At 40.3% G+C, this 16,568-nt stretch overlaps 2 protein-coding genes across 3 annotated transcripts in view; one reads left to right on the top strand and one right to left on the bottom strand.

The window, feature by feature from the left end:
- The window catches only part of PRR33 (proline rich 33), a 32,621-nt gene that overhangs the window by 7,614 nt on the left and 8,439 nt on the right, over nucleotides 1-16,568 (top strand). The gene's annotated exons all lie outside the window — the stretch shown is intronic.
- The window catches only part of LSP1 (lymphocyte specific protein 1), a 122,951-nt gene continuing 114,122 nt past the window's right edge, over nucleotides 7,740-16,568 (bottom strand). For both annotated transcript variants that reach the window (XM_070933089.1, XM_070933097.1), the window contains exon 11: nucleotides 7,740-9,096. The gene's annotated coding sequence lies outside the window, so the exon portion shown is untranslated. The remainder of the gene's footprint in view (nucleotides 9,097-16,568) is intronic.

Below are 16,568 nucleotides of genomic sequence, written 5' to 3'. Positions count from 1 at the left end.
GAAAGGTCTACAATGGGGCAAAACTCAGTCAACAAATGTTTCACTCAGCAACAGAAATTTTGAGCTCAATTGTGATTGTAAGTCGAGGACTACCTGTAGATAAAATCAGAGGGAGATTATACAAAGGCAGCAGTCTCCTCTAGTCCACTCTTCCCAATCCAGGATTGGGAAACAAAGATGCAGATGAGAACAAAACATACTGTGCCTGTGGATCTAGGAAATGACAGCAGGAAAGCTCACTGCATTACCTGTAATATTAGCTGAGCATTAGCCAGGGGTAAAAACATTTCTAGGAATGCAACATAAAGTGGCTGATGTTTCTAGGAAATCTAATCGAAGCTTAACAAATTACTGCATTTCTTTAATTAACCTTATCACTTTATGATTGTCCCATTAAATACAAGTATGTTGAAATTGTCAGAAGAGCAGACAGCAATCACTGTAGATCAGCTTGGATCTGCTCCATCTATTCCAGGGATCCCTAAACCCTGGTACGTGGACCAGCACCAGGCTGCGTCATGCCAGAAACTGGGCCGCACAAACAAGCGAAGCCCCATCCGCAGGATGCAGGCAGCATGCAAATCATGCTCCCTCTGGTCCAGTGGTGAAATCCAAACTTTTTTACTACCGGTTCTGTGGGTGTGGCTTGGTGGCCGTGGTGTGGCTTGGTGGCCGTGGCTTGGTGGCCATGGCAGGGGAAGCACACTGCAAAATCCCCATTCCCTCCCCATTCCTGGGGGAAGGATATTGCAAAATCTCCATTCTCACCCCATTCTGGGGCCAGCCAGAAGTAGTATTTGCCGGTTCTCCAAACTACTCAAAATTTCCGCTACCGGTTCTCCAGAACCTATCAGAACCTGCTGGATTTCACCCCTGCTGTGGTCCATGGAAAATCCTCTCTCCATGGATGTCCCAAAGGTGCTTTTTCAAGAGGCAACTCGACTTTCCAGTTGGCTCTTGAAAAAGCACCTTTGGGACAATCATGACTTGGATGGCTGAGAATCTCCATAGACACTCTCTCCACGGAACTGGTCCCTGGTACCCAAAAGGGTGGGGGTCACTGATATATTCCATGAAACTTTTAAGCTCCCATTAAGCTTAAAAGTCCCCATTCTGTTCTTTTGTACAGCCGGGTTTGAATAAAGTCATGGTGGTACCACATTTGAGCTCCATGCACTTATATTGAGGAAATCTACTACTTAGTTGTTTAGAGACAACTTTCTTCTTCCAATCAACAGAGTATTCTTTTTTAAAAAGGAAAAAAAAGTGTTGTGCTTGCAACAACAGGAAACTCAAGTACAGGTAACCCACAATTTACAACAGTTCATTTAGTGATCATTCAAAGTTACAACTGCACTGAAAAAAGTGATTCGTGACCGTTTTTTCACACTTATGAGTGTTGCTGCATCTCCATGGTCACATGGTCAGAATTTGGGCACCTAGCAACTGACTCATATTTATGATCGTTGCAGTATCCTAGGATCATGTGATCCCCTTTTGTGACCTTTTGACAAGCAAAATCAATGGGAAAGCCAGATTCACTTAACAACCGTGTTACTAACTTAACAACTGCAGTGATTCACTTACCAACTATGGCAGGAAAGATCGGCAAAATTCACTTAATAGCTGTCTCATTCAGCAACAGAAACTTTGGGCTCAATTGTGGTCAAAGGTTGAGGACTACATGTATGTATGTGGGTGTGCATGCATGCATGCAAGCATGTACCTTTATGGATGGATAGGTAAATTGTAGATAACTCCCAATTCTTGTGGTTCTTCCTCAGGAAAGGATGACAAATAAAAATTTGGCAATGTTGAAGTCCACAAAATTTATCCTTCACAATTATTCAGTTACTCTATTAGCAGCTTATTTTCTTACAAGACAAGTCAATTAGGAAAGCCAATGAATTCAAATTCTCTGCTTATTGTGATAGTTGCAACAGCATCACTTGGTTCTCTGAAGTTTTGACCTCAAAAAATGCAGTATCTAGGAGGAGGTCCAACTCCTTCCAATCATTTCACAGTATATTAATAAATATCAATTAAATTAGATTCCATCAGGTTTCACTTATTAGCAGTTTTATCTGGAATTTTTGAATAATTCATTTGTTGATGAAAAAAATCTGTTCTCATTTAGTTGCATTCCAATAGTAGCTGTGCTAGCTCAACCTGACTTTTAAGAGTAGCTTCATGCATTTTTTTAAAAAAATGTATTAAGCAACAGCAGTATCAATCTATTTATTATGTCCTTAAAAACTCTACACTGCAGAAACATTTAGCGCTATTGTTCCTTAATTTATAGCTTCTCCTTGAAATGTATGTCTCTGAGGGTTCACCAACACCAGCAACAAAATTGAATTAACTTCTCTCTTACATCTGTCAGTTGCTATTGGCCACAAAAAAGTGTGCTTTAATTTTTGTCTCATTTTTATTGTAATGAGAAACATTAAAAATGCACTGGCCCCTTGTCCTCTCATATTTCAGAGAAAGGCCATGACTGAAATACAGCACTGAGAGCTCAAATCAAATCTTTATTACAATCAAAACCAGCACAAGGCAGGTGGAATACACTCAATTAAAAAGCATATTGGAGGCTAAAAAATATACAAAAATGGAAAACCAGAAGATAGTAAAACAGAAAGCATACAGTCAGGTCCAGAAATATTGGGACATCGACACAATTCTAACATCTTTGGCTCTATACATCATCACAATGGAGTTGGAATGAAACAAACACAATGTGCGTTAACTGCAGAGTGTCAGCTTTAATTTGAGGGTATGTACATCCAACTCAGGTGAATGGTGTAGGACTTACAGCAGTTTGTATATGTGCCTCCCACTTGTTAAGGGACCAAAAGTAATGGGACAATTGGCTTCTCAGCTGTTCCATGGCCAGGTGTGTGATATTCCCTCATTACCCCAATTACAATGTGCAAATAAAAGGCCCAGAGTTCATTTCAAGTGTGCTATTTGCATTTGGAATCTGTTGCTGTCAACTCTCAAGATAAGATCCAAAGAGCTGTCACTATCAGTGAAGCAAGCCATCATTAGGCTGAAGAAACAAAACAAACCCATCAGAGAGATAGCAAGAACATTAGGCGTGGCCAAAACAACTGTTTGAAACATTCTCAAAAAGAAGGAATGCACCGGTGAACTCAGCAACACCAAAAGACCCGGGAGACCACGGAAAACAAGTGTGGTGGATGACCGAAGAATTCTTTCCCTGGTGAAGAAAACACCCTTCACAACAGTTGGCCAGATCAAGAACACTCTCCAGGAGGTAGGTGTATGTGTGTCAAAGTCAACAATCAAGAGAAGACTTCACCAGAGTGAATACAGAGGGTTCACCACAAGATGTAAACCATTGGTGAGCCTCAAAAACAGGAAGGCCAGATTAGAGTTTGCCAAACAACATCTAACAAAGCCTTCACAGTTCTGGAACAAGATCCTATGGACAGATGAGACCAAGATCAACTTGTACTAGAGTGATGGGAAGAGAAGAATATGGAGAAGGAAAGGAACTGCTCATGATCCTAAGCATACCACCTCATCAGTGAAGCATGGTGGTGGCAGTGTCATGGCGTGGGCATGTATGGCTGCCAATGGAACTGGTTCTCTTGTATTTATTGATGATGTGACTGCTGACAAAAGCAGCAGGATGAATTCTGAAGTATTTCGGGCAATATTATCTGCTCACATTCAGCCAAATGCTGCAGAACTCATTGGACAGCGCTTCACAGTGCAGATGGACAATGACCCAAAGCATACTGCAAAAGCAACCAAAGAGTTTTTGAAGGGACAGAAGTGGAATGTTATGCAATGGCCAAGTCTATCACCTGACCTGAATCCCATTGAGCATGCATTTCACTTGCTGAAGACAAAACTGAAGGGAAAATGCCCCAAGAACAAGCAGGAACTGAAGACAGTTGCAGTAGAGGCCTGGCAGAGCATCACCAGGGATGAAACCCAGCGTCTGGTGATGTCTATGCATTCCAGACTTCAGGCTGTGATTGACTGCAAAGGATTTTCAACCAAGTATTAAGAAGGGAAAGTTTGATTTATGATTATTATTCTGTCCCATTACTTTTGGTCCCTTAACAAGTGGGAGGCACATATGCAAACTGCTGTAAGCCCTACACCGTTCACCTGAGTTGGATGTACATACCCTTAAATTAAAGCTGACACTCTGCAGTTAAAGCACATTGTGTTTGTTTCATTCCAACTCCATTGTGGTGGTGTATAGAGCCAAAGATGTTAGAATTGTGTCGATGTCCCAATATTTCTGGACCTGACTGTATATACAAAAGTCTATAAACATCTGAAAGAAGGGATAAGAGCATTAGAGGTTGTAAAAGGTTAGTATATGGAAGACAATCAAATCATAGAGCGCTCTATAATGATGTAGTAGGTGCTCATTAAGTCTAGTTTATGTCATAGGTCGTCTGATGAATTTTAAATGCTGCTGTGCAGATGCTAGCAACCCTGTATGTTGGACCAGGGCTGGTATTTGAAAGCAGCGAGGAGATACAGAACTGTCCTGAGTGCCTTGGGCATTTATGCAGTAATGGGAAGATGAGGTTACTATAAATCTTTCCATAGTGCAGGTACTGAAGAAGCATATGTTCTGCTGTATCTGTGTGCCCAGAGTCACAGGGGCATCATCTCTCTGGGTAGGGAATCTTCCTGTATCAGCCTTCAAGGACAGATGAGGGGATGGCATGATATCATGACAGAATTGAGGCCCTCTTGTGTTGAGGGAGTTCAAGATTAGTTTGGTATGCTATAGAGGAAGCAGAATACCTGTTACATTCACTGGCAATAAAGGTTAGAGTCCTGGCTTGATACAATTGGCACTCTGTGCTTGCTGCACAGTTTACTTTGGCCTGATCATATACTATGCTGCAAAGAAGTCCAGGAATTGCCTCTTTCCATGTAGATTGAAACTCCCAGCTAGCAAACCAAGACCAGGGGTGGGCCGGGAGGGGGGAATAGTCTGGGCCAATAGGTGGTATGGTCACCCATACTCTAGTCTCCATTTTCCTGAAGCCTCTCTCTAGTTGCAGGGTATCATTAGAGACAGGCACAATTTGGGACCTGAGGTGCTGATTTTAGAATTATTTTTTTTTTAATTTGATTTATATGCCGCCCTTCTCCGAAGACTCAGGGCGGCTTACAATGTGCTCAGCAATAGCCTTCATCCTTTTGTATATTTATACAAAGTCAGCTTATTGCCCCCACAAACTGGGTCCTCATTTCACCTACCTTAGAAAGGATGGAAGGCTGAGTCAACCTTGAGCCTTGGCGAGATTCGAACCCTGCAGTAATTGCAGGCAGCTGGTCTTAATAACCAGCTTAATAACAGGGTGCCTTAAACCCCTGTACTACCAAGGCTCTTTGTGTTGTACAAGTTCTAAAGAGGCAAAAAGCTATTGGCTTAGCTTCAAATAACTTGAGTGTGGCAACTTGAGTGGCCACCTCTTTTCTTAAGGATTGCAGATGTGCTCCTCTGTGCATTTTCAGCAGTGTAGTCCTTGTGGGTTTTCCTACTGCCACCAGAATGAAGGATATTTCAGACAGGAAACCTGTTCAATCTTGTGGCCATCCGTGCTCCTGTAATAGCTCTTGGGCCTTTTGGCAAATGTCATGATTTTTAGTTTTCTGATAATTGAGTTCTAGTATATTCAGATTTGGGGGTGTGATGGTTCAGTGGTTAAAGATGTTGGGTTTGTCAACTGGCAGACTGGGTTCAAGACCCAAAGCCACGCAACAGGGCGAGTTCCCTTTACTTGTTCCAGCTCCTGCTCACCTAGCACCATGCAAATGTGAGTAGATAAAAAGGTACCACTTCAATGGGAAGGTAAGCATTCTGAGCGCCTCGGCGTATAGTCATGCTGGCCACATGACCATGAAAAATGTCTTTGGACAATTTTGGTTCCCTCAGATAAGAAAACGAAGTTGAGCACCGTCTCTTAGAGTCAGACATGACAGGACTTATTTTCAAAGCTACCAGAGTTTTCCAACCTTGTCAGACATTGAATATATTTAACAATGTAAAATAAAACATTTACATTGGTTACGGTCCTCAGAAGTGTATACGTTGTGAACTGGATTAGTTCCCAGGTAATAGATAAAACATCCATATGGAGGGTTCGACTGAAAACTTAACTAGTTTATTTAAAAGTATGATAGTCAATTGAAGTCTGATGATTTTAATTAAATTCTGCTGATAACATACTAAGATTGAGAAGCATTTACTCCAGTGTGTGGGCTGTAATTCTTTCCAATCTTGTTTTTAGACATTGTGTGACATTTCAATCTTTCTAGAAATTTCTGGGGGGAGGGGGGAAATCAAGAAAAAATTTAACCTGATCTGAGTGGTTGAAAAATACTATTTTAAGCCAGGAGAAATTTGAGATAAACTTAGTTTTAAAAAAGAACAACCTAAAACTAAACCTATTTTGTTAATTATGCAATTAGGTTCTTCATAAAATCATTGTGTATACAAGTAGTCCTAGACTTACAACCATTCATTTAGTGACAGATCAAAGTCACAAGAGCACTGAAAAGAAATGACTTATGACTGGTTTTCACACTATGAGGATTGCAGCATCCCCATGGTCATGTGATCATAATTCAGTCACATGGCAACTGCCATGTTTTTTGTGACAATTGCCCTGTCCCTGGGACACGTGATTGCCATTTGTAACTTTCCCAGCCAGCTTCCGACAAACGAAGTCAATGGGGAACACCAGATTCACTTAATGGCATGATTCACTTAACAACTGCAGTGATTAACTTAACAACTGTGGCAAGAAAGGTCATAAAATGGGGCAAAACTCAACAACTGTCTTGCTTAGCAACAGAAATTATGGACTGAGCTATGGTCATAAGTCTAGGACTACCTGTATTATATTTAAATGTAGATCAGCACCAAAAAGATCAATAAATTAAGTCACTTGGAAATTAATATTTTTTTAAATGTTTGTAATTCTCAAAAGCAGTAGATGCATAGATCGGGAGAAATCTAAATATATTTAGATTTGTTCTTTCCCCTTAAGTAAGCATGCAAAGTTTCTTGCTTCTAATAAACATTTTTACAGTAATTTGGAATTTACTTCAAATTCACAGTTGAGCAAAATGAGAATTGTCAAAGATTTGAAGATAGTGGCTTAATAAGACATGGTGACCCACCCATACGATTAATTTGATTTTTGAATTAGCATATTGTATGATTATTTGTGAACCCAATTATTTGTAAACCATGATTTAGGTGTGGTATGCCAAGCAATTCAACCTCTTGTTTTTTAATTCAATAAACCAATTAAGCCGCAGCTTCTCATGTTTGAACCAGTGGTGAAATCCAATTTTTTTTACTATCGGTTCTGTGGGTGTGGCTTGGTGGGCATGGTGTGGCTTGGTGGGCATGGCAGAGGAAGGATATTGCAAAATCTCCATTCCCACCCCATTCCAGGGGAAGGATCCTGCAAAATCCTCATTCCCTCCCCACTCCTGGGGGAAGGATATTGCAAAATCTCCATTCCCACCCCACTCTGGGGCCAGCCAGAGGTGGTATTATCCAGTTTTCCAAACTGCTCAAAATTTCCGCTACCAGTTCTCCAGAACCTGTCAGAACCTGCTGGATTTCACCCCTGGTTTGGACTCAGTATAAATGATATTACAGGACTCATTTATGTTTCACAGAATTTTTATTAAATTGTTAGGAAACATACCAGATCACACAAAAAGTTAACAGATGAAAGCAAAAGAAAAAATGAAAGATACAGAAAAGAACTGTTTTCTAAAGGCAAGTCTTAGGAGAGGCAGGATATAATGGACATTTTTTTTTTTACCTACAGGGTGGCAAATACTATTTGTAATAGAGAAGCAAAGAGATGCATTTATATTTCCAGGAATGGATCTATTCAACTAGGTCAAAAGGTATCAGCAGCCGTTGGTGGGAGCAGGTGAAGGATTGTCCTGTAATTTGAGTGGTTCTCGGGAGCTACCATTCATCTTGTTAAATGCACCACAATAAGAACTGCACCCCATGTCTCCTTCAAGGCAAGAATTATTTAGATAAGGGAGATAAAGGTCAAATGGTACATTGGATCTCAAGATAATGTCCTGCGTTTACTCTTCAGCCCTTTTTTTTTTTTTTGTCAGAAAATATTTCAAGAAACATTGCAGTGTTCCAGTTTCAATATCTACATCTGAGAGCAGTATAGATCTAAAGGGAATAAAGGCTCCAGTTTGTTCACGTGACTCAGCCATCAGAAGGAAAAAAAATAAGCAAAGCAAGCCAAGATGGCGTTTACTTTGTGGTTAGGATAGGCACTTTGGGAGAAGGTATTTCCTTAAGTGCATTTTAGCCAGATAACCATAACTGAAACAAAGTCTCACCACAAAAGCCATCTTAGAAATCTTCATTCAAAAAGAATACTAAGGGCAGTATTTAAATAGAGTGGCACCAAAACAGTCTTCAGTCTTTAAAATTCTGTGGTATTAAGAATGGTATTAAGAAATTATGTTCGCACCTGCAAAACATCATCTTATGGTCAAGAATAGACATTCTGGTATCTCTTGCCATTTGATAAGCTTGAATAATACAAGAATCCTTAGCATCAGCTATACTGCTTAACCCTCAGTGTTATTTCTATATTTACTTTTGTTTTCATTCTTGGATCTCAGAAATCTATTCTAGCTATCTTGAGGCTGAAGATTCCTCCCTCCTTACCAAGGGTGTAAAGAGAAAGATAAGAAGGAGGAAAAGTTTCACCTTTTTCTTCTAGTCAAAGGCTAGGAATTCAGTTCAAAAAAAAAAATATTATTTTTTAGAAAAGCTCAATACAGCACGCAAGTTAAATTTCTCAGAATAAAAATCTGATCTAGAAAGAGTTTCCAATTCATTATTGCTTCTTGAGTTGATGCCAAGTCCAAGTTCAAATGAAGTCAGCTTGGAGAAATGCTTCCATCTGTGAAGAAATCAATAGCTGGTTTTAAAGCAGATTGCTAGGAAGGAAGAAATCCTTTCACTATAGTTCCCGTATAGCCAGGGAAACATCAGCGTTGCATGAAGTATTGCCTCGGGTTTCCAATCTGGGTTGCAAAGAGGGGGGAGGAAATACATACGTCAAAATGGCAACACATACTTGTAATTAAAATCAATTTCCCAAGGCAATGCCCAGTAGCATGAGAAAAAATTATTAATCCAAATGCTAATTGTGAACTATCCTGTATACTATATACAGACTAGTGGTGAAATCCAATTTTTTTTTTACTACCGGTTCGGTGGGCGTGGCTTGGTGGGAATGGCAGGGGAAGGATACTGCAAAATCCCCATTCCCACCCCACTCTGGGGCCAGGCTGAGGTGGTATTTGCCGGTTCTCCGAACTACTCAAAATTTCCACTACCGGTTCTCCAAAACCTGTCAGAACCTGCTGGATTTCACTCCTGGAGCAGACTAACTATCAGATCATAGGATTAGACACTACAATTAGCCTATGAAGGCTTATGAAGCCTTGTAACCAAGCAAACTAAGAATTTCTTTTCTCAGCTAAAAATATAATAGCATGATCAATCATGCTATTATATTTTTAGCATATCATATGTATGATCCCGGACCTCCGGACTTTTCGTCGGGCCCTTAAAACTCACTTATTTCATCTAGCCAGACTGGATCCCATCTTTCGGTTTTAATTCGTAATTGATTTTATTGGGGTGTTTTTAAATTGTGGGCCAAAATTATTTAATATCTTTTTAAACTGTTTTAAATTTTGTATGCTATGTTTTACCTTGGCTGTTCACCGCCCTGAGTCCTGCTGGAGAAGGGCAGTATAAAAAATCAAATCAAATAAAAATAAAAATAAATTGGTATGAATGCATTTCCCCAGAGATTGTGCTGTCTTTGATGACACTTTTTCTTTATTGTCAGTATTGCATTTAATGATTGACAAATGGGATGGGGACCCTCTACCAGCACAAATAAAATTGTTTTGTTTGGCTATGACTTTTTTTTTCTAAATATTCCACAGATGCTTTCCCACATTTGGTGTCAAAGCTACCAATTCATTTCCATCCAAAAGTACTGGGTCATTATCTTGAAGGCCCTCTATAGCAGGGGTCTCCAACCTTGGCAACTTTGCGACTTGCAGTCTTCAACTCCCAGAATTCTTGAAGTCCACAAGTCATAAAGTTGCCAAGGTTGGAGACCCCTGCTCCATAGTTTAGATCCAAACCTCCTTAAGAGTGGACTCCCTCTGACACTGAGCGGGCCTAATCTCATTATCAGCTTTAAAGGTGCCCCCAAAACACATCTTTTCGTAGAACCTTTTAACTGTTGATTCTGTCAATTCTCACCATGAATTTTATTCGATTTACCTATTTAATTCCTATGTTAGCAATTGTTCATACTCACATTTAAATTGCTTTCTGTTGTAAACTGTTAAAAGCCTTTAGCATACCAAGCTGAGTAAATGCATGCATTAATTAATATCTGGGTAGCATTTAGGAGTTGACATGTACTCCTACCAAGTACAAGTGATAGGGAGAAAATGTTTTGAAAACTGTCATAGGTCAAGGTATATACATATATTTGACGGCTGTGGCCGGGAGGGCGTTTTATCAGGTTCGCCTGATTCACCAGTTGCGTCCTTTTCTGGATCAGGACTCATTAAATACAGTCACTCATGCCCTCGTCACTTCCTGCCTGGACTACTGCAATGCTCTCTACATGGGGCTCCCCTTGAGGAGCAACTGGTCCAGAATGTGGCCGCGCGGGTGATTATGGGAGCGACGGGGCGCTCCCATGTGACCCCCCTCCTGTGCGAGCTGCACTGGCTCCTGGAGGTCTTCCGGGTGCGCTTCAAGGTTTTGGTTACCACCTTTAGAGCGCTCCATGGCTTAGGACCGGGGTATTTACGAGACCGCCTTCTGCCACCAGTAGCCTCTCACCGACCAGTACACTCCCATAGAGAGGGGCTCTTCAGGGTGCCATCGGTCAAACAAAGTCAACTGGTGGCCCCCAGGGGGAGAGCCTTCTCTTTGGGGGCACCTGCCATCTGGAACAAGCTCCCCCCGGAGATACGGAGGATCCCGGACCTGCGCGCTTTCCGCCGTGCCATCAAAACTTTTCCAGCAGGCCGGTCTGGCCTAACCTCTCTTTTAAACTTTTTAAAATTTTCAAAACTCTTCAATTTTAAATTTGTCTTATGAATTGGGGGTGTTTTAAATTTCATTTTCTGGGCCAATTATTTAATTGTATTTTAATGGTTTTTTAACATTTGTATTATATGTATTTTATTTGGCTGTTCACCACCCTGAGTCCTTCGGGAGTAGGGCGGTATACAAATTCAAATTCAAATAATAATAATAATAATAATAATAATAATAATAATAATAATAATAATAATAATAATAATAATAATAATAATAATAATAATAATATCACTGGCCTATCTAATCCAGTTTTATCTGTACCATTGGCTACTTCCAAGCCCATCAGCCTCAGTATAACCAACATTCATACTTCAGAATAATACAGATTCCTGGTCTGCACTGACAAGTAGCATTTTGCCAGTATCAAATACTGCTTTAGCCGGATGAAGGGATAAGGGTTCAAGCAACCAGACTTAATATTTTCTAGTAAGGAAAGAAAAAGTTGAGGGAATGGAAGAAGAGAGTAACTACTGAGATTGGTGTTCTAGATGAGGTAATTTCTAGGTAATTTCATGAAAGCTGAGTTTACTAAGTTAAGGAGAAAAGTATATGAAGGATTCCATAGGTCGATATCCTGAAGTGAAAATCAATTCACTGTTGGAAGGCTGGAAGGAAAAGATCATTAAGGTCCAAACAGAAAGATGGGAGATGGTTGATGAGGCCAGTGTGGTTGCAGAGAATCTTCTCATAAATTAAAAAACAAAAAGGAAATGTTTAAAAAGTGGTAAGGGATGTTTAAGGGAAGCAAAATATCAGCAAATAACCCAAATCTGTAAGCAAATCTAGCGTTTGGAATAAACCGAGGCTTGCAATGAAGCCAAAAAAAGCAGAAAGGGATTGTTTGGTATGTGCAGAATAAGAGGAAAGCTAAGGAAAAGTTTGGTCTGCTACTTGATGACAAGATATTGAAGGACAACAGAGAGAAGGCTGAACTGCTGAATTGCTGAATCTCAAGCAGTAGGCTTGCATGCATTTTGAAAGATAAAAAGTGATTACTAGAAGCCAGCATGGGTTTCTTAAAATGTCAGAAAAATTGTAATGATGACAGAGTAACTATAATTATTTAGTAATTATATTATTATTTTGGCTGTTCACCGCCCCGAGTCCTTCGGGAGAGGGGGCGGTATAAAAATTTAATAAATAAATAAATAAATAAATAAATATTAGTAGACCAAAGGGAAGCTATGAATATAATATACCTCAACTATAGTGAGGCATTTGATAGTTTTTCTTGATAAAGTGGGAAGGATGATCCCACTACAACCCTACTACTTCAACAGATTGCTAATATTTCAGGAAATGGGCTCCAAGTTAAAATATATATATATATTTTGATAGATTTCAACATTGGACCCTATCCAGAAAAATGTTGTTCACTAGGGAGAAAGGCAAGATTCTGCACTTAAGGGGAAAAAACAGATTTACCCATTTAGGATAATATGGTAGTACCTAACTTAGCAGTAATTCTTGTGATGAGGATCTGGGCTCCTCCTAATAGACCACAAATTAAGTGTGAGCCAGTAGTGTGTTGTAGATTACAAAGAAACCAATGCAGTATTGGACTGTACCAACATAAACATTATGTTAAGATCATGGGAAGGGAAAGCTTAGGCGGTACTGGTCAGAAATCCTGCATCAAATCTTCATTGACAACAAGAAGGATGCTGAGGAAAGAATGCAGAGAAGAATGGCGAAGAAGGTGAGGGGCCGAGGATAAATTCTATGAGGCATTATTAAAGTAACTGGGTATGTCTAACCTAAAGAAGAAAAGGGGAATTGGAGGCGTTATAGTAGTTTTAACAGTACTTGAAAAGCTGTCACAGGGAAGAGGATATTGATTTGTTGTCCATAGTGCTGAAGATAAAATGACAGCCAACAAACAGAGATCTAAACAGGAAATAAGGACTCATATGTTGACTGTGAAAGCTATTAAACAGTGGAATAGCCAGCCCTCTGGAATTGTGGATATTCTATCACTAGAAGCTTTTAAACACATGTTGGACTGGCATTTGACTGGGATGGCCTGAGCATTCCTGCCCTGGTTAAGGGTTAAACTCAACACCTCCAAGATCCTTCAACCCTATGATTCTATTGTTAATCCTCACCCTAAAGTAGCAGGAATGTTTGAATCATTGTTATTTTCCTGTTAATAAATCCTGCTAGTGAGATTTCTGAATTCCTTGATGGGAAGACACTGTTTTTTTGTTCAGGAAGTTAAGAGAGGGTAGAACCTCTGGAAGTAGAACTTCTGCTTACAAAACTGGGCTATGGCTCTTATATTTGCACACACATACCCAATCAAACATACACCATTGTGTGGGAAGGAGATACATTGTTCATGCATGTTGCCTAGTTAAAGATGGCGAAGCAAAGAGGTCAAGGTGCTCTATCAAAATATAGTTGTTCTATCCTTCAATAGCCAAGGAAGCTTAAAGCCAAACCTATTGAAACCAAATCTCAGTTCGCAGTCTAACATCCATGTAATGAGGGGTCCTTGGTGCTCTCTGGGCTTGCTAGTTTTCTTGCAAATGTTTCATTACTCTAACTGGGTAGCATCATCGGTTCTGATGATGTTACCTAGTTAAGGTAATGAAATATTTGCGAGGAAACAAGCAAGCTCAGAGAGCACCGAGGACCCCCTCATTTCAACCCTGAGCTACAAATATTCTTCTTTGTTGGTATCCATGTAATGCTTTAAGCCCAAGAATTTCGCATGGTTTCTCTCTAATGTATTCCTAGCAGAATATGTATGTTTGATAGAAAAGAGGAATCTGTTGGTTCTCATTGTCTGATTTTTGGACAATGGAAACTTGCTGGTAGTCTATAGCAACCTGCAGTAGCTAGGGCATTCACTGTGTGACTAAACATTTGTGCTGGGAGCTTCTTTCTGTTCTTCTCATCACTTGGTGCTGAACAAGCAGCACCGAGGCAGAGCCTCAGAAGAGCTATTTTCCAGAGGTGGGTTCTAAATTTTTTTACTACTGGTTCTGTGGGCGTGGCTTATTTTGTGGGCGTAGCTTGATGGTCATGTGACAATTATTTAGGATTTAGCAGAGATACTGGTCTACCAGGCTTTTAACTGCTTGCAGAGCTGTACCGATCTACCCATTTATTTTTGCAGGCACTGGTCTACTCATGTATTTTTGCAGGCACTGGTCTACCCATTTATTTTTGCAGGCACTGGTCTACTCATGTATTTTTGCAGGCACTGGTCTACCCATTTATTTTTGCAGGCACTGGTCTACTCATTTGTTTTCTTTTAATACTGATCAGCTGTAGGGCGGCCCTTTGAAGTCCCACGGCAAGAGTTTAAACAGGTTTTTTCCCTCTAGCCATCAGCTGGGACTCAGGAGGCAGCAATAGATTGGGGGTGAGGCCAAATAAAAGGTAAGAATAATGTGGGGGGGCAGAAATGGTTCAGTGATGTCATATTGTCACCGCTACCAGCTCGGCGGAATCGGGTAGAACTGGGAGGAACCCACCACTGCTATTTTCTATCCTCACAGTTGCCAGTAGCATCTGATCTCTGCCTGAAGCAAACTCTCTCTGTCACAGGACCAGACATTCACTTCCACTTCGGACAGTTTTACAGCTTCTTTGAGCTGTATATTTTTCTATGGCTCTAGAGCAATGCGTTTCAACCTCAACAACTTTAAGGTGTCTAGGCTTTAATTCCCAGAATTCTCCAACAGCACATGGAAGTCATACATCTTAAAGTTACTAAGGCTGAGTAACAGTACTCTAGAAAATGCTGGTCAGACTGGCTGCTGTTGTTTTTAAAGGAGATCAGCGGATTAATCTTTTATTTTGCAAATCAAAAATCCTCTATTGAAAGGTTACTTTCAATAGTGGTCAGCTTGCTATTTCATTGGTTGTTCTTATAGGAGAGGCAAAGATTAATTAACACCGTTATCTTATCTCTTGTTAATTTAACACAGTTCCATTCTTCCCGAGTTGTGACAATAATCAATGAAGTTAAAACTGCTTTCTCACCACCCATTGCAGGAAGAACCATCATGTTAAAAAAAAAAAAAAGAAGCTCTCATCTGTTGCACATATTGTACTTGTAACAGATGTATTTCATTCTTCTAGTCTAATCTAATCTAATGACAGCAACAGCAAAAATTAGTGGGGGAATCCAATTTTACCTTAGCCATTCAGCTCCAATGACACTAGGATCCGGTTTCTTCATAACTCACTCTTCTCTCAAAGCTGAACAGCTGGGTCTGCATTTGGCTCACAGATTGCAAATAACTTTTCCATCGCACAAGCTATTCCCTCTCTGACTCCCTGCTTTCTTGAAGCTAGGGATATACAGTTGACATAAAGTAGAATAGTAGGGCTCCTTAAAATTTGGCATTGGGTTAAAGTAAATGCTTCTTAATCTCTGGCCTTTCCATGCGTTTCTGGCTTTATTGTAGTTACTTTTCAGCTTGAGAATCGCTAAATTATATATATACACACACACATATATATAAATATGTTTGTGTGTAAAAGTGTGTGCATATATATATATATATATGTATGTAAGTGTGTGTATAAAGGCTTAACTACACAGCTGAGATGAGTTATGAAAATGACTCTATTGAATGGGATTCTGTAAAATGTATTTTATTATTCAGGTATATGTGAAGAATTCAGAGCAGACCTGAAGAATGGGGGAGAAATGGGGAACACACCTATCTTCCAAACATGTCACATGCACTCACAGAAAAGTTAACAAACTTCCTCCAAATCTGGCTCAAAACATAAAAACTGGCATTAACAGGAATCCAAAACCAAAAACATTTAGCCCAACAGATTTACAGCTGACAATTTAGAAGTGAAACATACACATTCTTGGAATGACCGCAGTAAACATTTTAAAGATTGAAAGCTGCCAAAATGCACGAAACTGAAAAGAGATAGGCAGTGGAGTTTTAGAAGCTGCACCAAACTTTAATCTCTTATAGGTATACAGCAGGGCCACAGAATCAAAACTGGAAAATAATTTGAAGGCTTAATATTTTTATTTGGCATGCACTTACATCTAAGTGTAAGTGTACATCTAAGTGTACATCTAAGTGGCTGCCGGCGTCCCAGTATAGCCAGCTGGCGCCATCGCTGGTTATTGGCCCCCACGGAAAGGGCCCACAACTTGGGTGTCCTCCTGGACGCACGGCTGTCTTTAGAAGAGCATATGACGGCTCTGGCCAGGGGGGCTTTTTATCAGGTTCGCCTGATACACCAGTTGCGCCCCTTTCACTCAAGCACTCGTCACCTCTCGTCTGGACTATTGTAACGCTCACTACATGGGGCTCCCCTTGGGGTACACCCGGAGGCTCCAACTGGTGCAGAATGCGGCCGTGCGGGG

Source organism: Pituophis catenifer, unplaced genomic scaffold (assembly GCF_029215685.1).
Source record: "Pituophis catenifer annectens isolate HBS135680 unplaced genomic scaffold, rPitCat1.0.hap2 SCAF_1, whole genome shotgun sequence".
NCBI classification, from domain to species: Eukaryota; Metazoa; Chordata; class Lepidosauria; order Squamata; family Colubridae; genus Pituophis; species Pituophis catenifer.
Note: the sequence above shows the minus strand (reverse complement) of the source record. Positions and strands in the feature narration are given on the sequence as shown.